Source organism: Canis lupus, chromosome X (genome assembly GCF_011100685.1).
Source record: "Canis lupus familiaris isolate Mischka breed German Shepherd chromosome X, alternate assembly UU_Cfam_GSD_1.0, whole genome shotgun sequence".
Taxonomy (NCBI): Eukaryota; Metazoa; Chordata; class Mammalia; order Carnivora; family Canidae; genus Canis; species Canis lupus.
The window spans coordinates 2,558,127-2,565,210 of record NC_049260.1 but is presented as its reverse complement, the minus strand read 5'-3'; the positions used below and the strand labels follow the sequence as shown (position 1 = coordinate 2,565,210).

The 7,084-nt window shown below is 41.0% G+C and overlaps 1 long non-coding RNA gene across 1 annotated transcript in view; it reads left to right on the top strand.

Moving 5' to 3' along the window:
* Positions 1–205: 205 nt before the first annotated feature.
* The window catches only part of LOC111094843, a 155,374-nt gene continuing 148,495 nt past the window's right edge, over positions 206–7,084 (top strand). The window contains exon 1 of the long non-coding RNA XR_005386068.1: positions 206–425. This is a non-coding gene — a long non-coding RNA (uncharacterized LOC111094843). The remainder of the gene's footprint in view (positions 426–7,084) is intronic.

Sequence of the window (7,084 nt, the reverse complement as noted above, 5' to 3'; positions counted from 1 at the left end):
GGAGCAGGAAAGGTGTCTTTTGTTAAGTTAACGAGGTGACTTTAGGATGGGGGCTGGTTGCCAGGGGAACCAGCCTGGTGCTGGGAGGGTTGCAACTTTCTTTTCCTTTTTTTTTTTTTTTTTTTTTTTTTTGTTTGCAACTTTCTGCTGCACCCCTTGACCTCTGTGGAGAGGGAGGGGCTGGAAGGTGACTCAGTGGCCAATGGCCAAGGAATCAATCCTGCCTCTGTTGTGAAGCCTCCCTAGAAACCCAGGAGGAAGGGGTTCAGAGAGCTTCCGGATCAGCAGACTTGAGCAGGTTTGGGGCCCGAGGTGCACCCGGGGAGGCCACGGGAGCTGTGCACCGTTTCCCCACACCTGGCCTCATGCATCTCTTCATCTGGCTGCTCCTGAGTTACATCCTGTTATAATCAACCGGCCATGGGGTAAGTAACAGGTTTCCCTAAACTCTGGGATCCGTTCTAGGAGATTAACTCAACCGGAGGAGGGGGTCGTGGGATGCTCCCATCTGTAGCTGGTGGGCCAGAAGCACAGGTGAGAACTCGGATTTGAGACTGGTGTTTGAGTGGGGTAAGGCTGAGCCCCAATCTGTGGGACCAGTTGCTGTCTCTGTGTAGGTGTGTAAGAACTGAGTGGAATCCATGGTGTGGGGGGAAAGCCCCCTCCTCACAATGGGATTGGTGACCGGAATCTCTTACCACCTCCTTCAGGAGGTTACCTGCTCTTTCTTTCTCTCCTTTTGTATCCTTTCCCCCTATAGCTTGCATGTTCAGATGCTGTTTTTTGTTGTTGTTTTTTTGTTTTGTTTTACAACTTGGTTGGTTTCTTCAAAGTTTATTCCAAAGATGGTGGTGGGGAATTGGATTTTAAAATAAAATTTGTTCTTAATGATCATGAAAAGCCTGCCATCAGAATCCCATTAATAAACTGTGCGGATCGGCAGATAGTTTTCTTGGTGTTGAAAGTATCAGTTTGTTCAATCGTGACTGGTAGCAAAATTACATTTCATTCTGTGCAACGGTTTCAAAGTTAATACAGCTAAACAAGTGCCCCCAGATTGAAATGGAAAATGAATAAATGGTGATACATTAGGAGTAGCTTGGAGCCCAGATTCAATCTTGGAGCACTTAAACAATTTACTTGAGATTCAGTAACTCGTTACGGAAAAGAAAACGTTCAAACGCACTAAGATGTGGGATAAAAAAAAAAAAAAAGTTAAATTCCTGTGTTTCAGTCTTCCATAATCTCAGAAACTGCGATTGGCTTTGTATTTATATATCTCTCTCTATAAATATATATAGTTTGCATGATAACCTATTTACAATACTGCCATATTATATTGATATACATAGAATAAATATAGTATATAAATATATATGCTTTGTATGATATATAAATATATATAGTTTTATGATAACCTATTTACAATATTGCCATGTAATGTTGATATATATAGAATAACATGATACGTATAAACGTGCTAGTATATCCACATGTCGATATGCTGATTAATATGTTGGTATGCATGAGTCGACGTACAATTTAGGACCTTTTTCTCGGTATTGTAGAAGTGATTGCAAGTAAATTATAAGTAAATGTATCAAGGGTAATAATCTGTGCAGAGTTAGATTATTCACAGATCCAGCAGCAAGTTCAACAGAGCTTGGCCACATTATAAATTACTATTGATAAGACTCCAGCGTTAATGAAAAGCATTGAGTTGGGGTGATAGATTCTATGAACATGTAGATAAAGCCAGCGTTTGATGTGAGAGGCGACCCAGCACCAGTAGTCCTTTGGAAATATTCATCATCCCACATGTTGAAGACAGAAGTTGTCTCCCATAAAAGTTAAAAACTCACTTGTTGGGATCCCTAGGTGGCGCAGTGGTTTGGCGCCTGCCTTTGGCCCAGGGCGCGATCCTGGAGACCCGGGATCGAATCCCACATCGGGCTCCTGGTGCATGGAGCCTGCTTCTCCCTCTGCCTGTGTCTCTGCCTCTCTTTCTCTCTGTGTGACTATCATAAAATGAAGAAAAAAAAAAATAAAAAAACAAACTCACTTGTTTGACATACCGGCTGTGGAATCAACAGAAACTGAAATAAATAAGTAAATTGTAAAGTCCTTTCAAAGGATCAGAGATGCACAGGTCTCAAAACAAGCAGAAGACATGGCTAGATTGTGATTTGTGATGGTTTCTCTCTCCGTGGAGTTACTTAGGAAAGAGACATTAAAAATGAAAGAGAACCCAATTTTGGCCTTTTACCAGAAATTCATGAAAATCTCACTTTTAAGACCACATGAACTGACCTTTATGTTGCTTTGGTTTATTTTTTATTATGGGTAACTGTGTTCTGTACCCTCCTTAGCGACTTATTTGGTATTTACCCTGCTCTGTTTTTACACCTACTCCACTATCTAGATGCTTATAAGGCCAGACGGCTGTGGTGATAAAGTCACACCTTCTGGCAAATCTCTGATATTTTCATCATACTTAATAATTTTTCCCATGGTTGAATTCCTTAAAAACACTTGAGAGGAGGAGTTGGCTAGGATTAGCATTTTGGAGCTGAGCCATCCCTAGGTCAAGGATCAGGTTGGGTTTTCACCTTTTATAGCTCAGGGTGCAAAAAATCCCTAAATTGATGAACTTCTGTTGGCATTTTGGGGAAATGCCCACGGTAGCAATTTTAATCCTCCCCTTATTTAAATCTCCGGGACTACAAAACTGGATTCTAGACATGAAGTAACAACTAAAAAAACAAAGCTAGACCATCAGGATGTAAATAACAGATGTTAGAAAGCATATATTACTTTTTCCGTAAGAAATACTATGTAAAAAAAAAAAAAGAAATACTATGTAGCGGATTGACTATTGGTATAGAAACACTATATAGCACTTAGGAAAATGTGGGAGTAGAGACACACCATTTCATTGTTGAGAGATTTGACCAACATGGTGGCCATGCCCCTATAAACAGAAATAATGAATTTTTAAAAAATATTTTATTTATTTATTCATGAGACACACAGAGAGAGGCAGAGACTCACGCAAAGGGAGAGACAAGTCCTCATGGTGATCCTTGTTGTGGGACTCAATCCCAGGACCCCAGGATCACGACCTGAGCCAAAGGCAGATGCTCAACCACTGAGCCACCCAGGCACCCCCAGAAATAATGAAATTAAAGACGGTAACTAACGTGGGCAAATTTTAAATTCTTTGAAATTGATAGCTCAACTATCCATGGAATGGAGGGTTTAGTAATGGCCTGTTTAATATGCATGACTTGCTTCACCATTTTTTGGAGTCACGTAGAGATGTTTCTTTCTCTTCTTTTCCAACGATTGCTCAGTTTCCTGATATCCATCAGCACGACACTCTGTATTTTTCTCTTAAATTCTCCGAGAGACCCTTCATGGCTTTTATATTTATTTATTTATTTATTTATTTATTTATTTATTTATTTATTTAATTTTTTAATTTTTAATTTTTTTTTCCTTCATGGCTTTTAAAGAAAAGGTGTGTGTGGTGCTCCGATGGTGCATGTATGCCATCACGCATTCATCAAAACTCACAAAATGCACAACACCAGGAGTGAATCCTAACGGAAACGATAGATGCTGGGTGATGATGACGTGTTGATGCAGGTTCATGGGTTGTAGTCAATGCACCATCTGGTGGGAATGTTGATAATGGGAGGAGCCGTGCATAAGTTCTGGCAGAGGGTGTTTGGGAAATCCCTCTACCTTCCCCTCAATTTTGCCATGAACCTCAGACTGCTCTAAAAAACATCAAGTCTATTAAAAAAGAAAGAAAAGGAACATGAAGGTCTTGCAAAGGACAAATGATAAAGAAAGAGGATTTTGATCCATGCACTGAAGCAATTGTCTCTGTGCTACTTGAAGTATATACTCTGCCTAGACTGATAATAATAGGTTGTGGCGTCATTATTATTCCAAGAGGCACAGACCCGTGGTCAGCAGGCCTAGACACAAAGACCTGAATATAAATCCTTCTGTGTCTACCAAAAATTCTCCTCAAAATAGCTCTTTCCCAGCCTTGAAGTCCTCATCTTGCACCTGTGTCACCTGCAGAGACTCTTCTTTCTCTCAAGGTGTACTATGTTTGCCGCGATGCCCTCTTCCCTTCCCCTAACATCAGGCCTTGATCAAAGGCAGGATCCCCCAAGTTTTTCCATTCTTGTTCTTGCAGAACGATGTAGGCTTTCTTCCAAAGCTATTTCTTGGGTCCCAGTGATCACCTCAAGGTTACAGCAACCTTGGCTGTATCCCAGAAGGCTCACCTGCTGCCTTTTGTCCCTCTAACACCAGCAGAGAGCAGAATGTAAGCTTTCCCCAGCACGGACACTTCTAAACTTTGCACCCGATTAAAATATGTGTGATAGTGTAGGTGAAATGATGCCTCTTTAAGCTTTTTAATCCTGTTGATCAAGTTCAATAGCAGAGGAATTTCTCTCCTAATGGCGTGTTGACTTGGGCCCTTGGATGGGCAGTTGACTTTGTGGTTGGAGAGAAGGTTACAGGGATTGCTTAGAAATTCGGAATGCCAGGAGCCATTCCAAAGAGGGAAGATGATCCTCGTAATGATAATGACCTCCAATTTTATTGTATCTTACATCCAGAAGGGTCATAAAGTGCCTAACAACTCCTCCACTACAAATGAATATGAGGGTCGTTTCACATACGACTAAAATGTGTCAGCTGCTTAACAGAGCACAGCCAGATTAGTCAACAATTTAGGCGGGGAACTGAACAAAAACGGTTTAAACGCACAAATGGAAGGGATATGCATGAGGCCATTTTACAAGCTGGAGCTGCTCCATGGATGGAGGAGTGAGATTCTTTTTCCCCCCTAAGTAATTAGAAAACTCAGATTGGCGAGAAACATGTCATCCTCCAGAAATGAGACCTGAGCATCTCGAGAGAACATGAAGATACGAAGTCCCACTAAACGCAATGGATGATCCTATTTCAATCTACTCAGTGTATTTAATGTAGATGCAACGTATTAGCCTGCTTAGGGATATTCTGTGCCCCTCAGAAGGAAAACTTGGACTGAATAGGGAAAGAACACAGAACCCATCCGCATAACCGTGTCACACATCACAGGCCCGTTTACCAGACCCTTTATTCTGCAGGAGACTCCACGGGATTATCGGAATCAGGCTTATTAAGAGAATTTCGATCACTAAACCAGCTCTACGTTTATGGGGGAAGAAAATTCAGGTGATCCTTTTGCTAGCCATTGAAGTCTGCCTACTGATGGAGAATTTTCTTTTTTTTTTTTTTTGAGAATTTTCTTTTAATATTCCACTTTCAGTGAGAGGCATGCATTACAAGTTAATATGTTGGCATCCTGACGTCGTGTATGTGTCACTCATGATCATTGGTCATTTTGAGTTCTCTTCCTCTGTAACCACGGCTCTACTTTGCATTACTTTGCATTTGTAAACTCGGGTTCCTGAATCTTCATGATTGAGGACCAGCTCCTGTCATAGGATGAAATCAGTTCTTAGGAAATGTCCAGCATGCACTCCCATGACCTATCACTTGTTTATGCACATATATAAATACAATATCTAGATAGATACACATAGATTTGCCCTTTGTAATTTCTTTGGTTCTGTATATGGAATAAATGAGGGAAAGTGTATGGTGAAGCATTTAGGTATTTGTTCATGCAGCCGAAACTCTTACATATCGTATACTTAAGAAGAATCGCTCCAATACAGCAATTAGAACTGAAGTTTTCCAAAGGAAGAAAAAAAGTTTCCCTGCCCAAACAAAAGTTACAGTTTAGCAGATTGTGTAGCTAAACTGTGTGCAGGCTACGAAATTCTCTACCCTTTCTGATAGAGGACTATTATATTCAACATTATTATTATTATTTTTTAAGATTTTATTTATTTATTCATGAGAGAGACACACACACACACACAGAGGCAGAGACCCAGGCAGAGGGAGAAGCAGGCTCCATGCAGGGAGCCTGACGTGGGACTCCATCCCGGGTCTCCAGGATCACGCCCTGGACTGAAGGCGGCGCTAAACCGCTGAGCCACTGGGGCTGCCCATATTCGACATTATTTAAATATACCGACTTGGAAAGTGTGTAACTTTAAAGTGGACACAAGTAATTCGATTGAGTGGTAACAATTGAATTCACTGATTCATGTTGGTGAGTGCCTCTTGGTAAAGATCTACCTGTATATCTATCTATCTATCTATCTATCTATCTATCTATCTATCCATCCATCCATCTACCTATCTATCCATCGATTCTATCATCTATCTATCTATCCACCCAGCTGCATGCCCATCCATCCATCCATCATCCATCCATCCATCCATCCATCCATCCATCCGTCCATCCACCCAATCACCTATCATCATTTGCTGTCTATCTATCTATCTTTTTTTAAAATTTTTTTTTATTTATTTATGATAGTCACAGAGAGAGAGAGAGAGAGGCAGAGACATAGGCAGAGGGAGAAGCAGGCTCCATGCACCGGGAGCCTGACGTGGGATTCGACCCAAGGTCTCCAGGATCGCGCCCTGGGCCAAAGGCAGGCGCCAAACCTCTGCGCCACCCAGGGATCCCCCTTTCCATTCATCTATATCTATTATCTATCTATCTATCTATCTATCTATCTATCTATCTATCTATCTATCATCTATCATCTCTATATGTAGGTATATATGGCATGTCCAGTGATTTGTAATAAGGACAATTGCTTTACATGACATTTCTTCCTAGGAATATCAAGTTTCCCCTTTACTACTTGTTTAAAAGACTTTGTTTCTCCATCAACATGGTTTGGTTCATGGAGAATTAATATTTATTTATTTATTTATTTATTTATTTATTTATACTCTCTTTTTTTTTAAGATTTTATTTATTTATTCATGAGAGACACACAGAGAGAGGCAGAGACACAGGCAGAGGGAGAAGCAGGCCCCATGCAGAGAGCCCGATGTGGGACTCGATCCCCGGTCTCCAGGGTCATGCCCTGAGCTAAAGGCGGCGCTAAACTGCTGAGAGTTGCCCAGGCTGCCCAAGAATTAA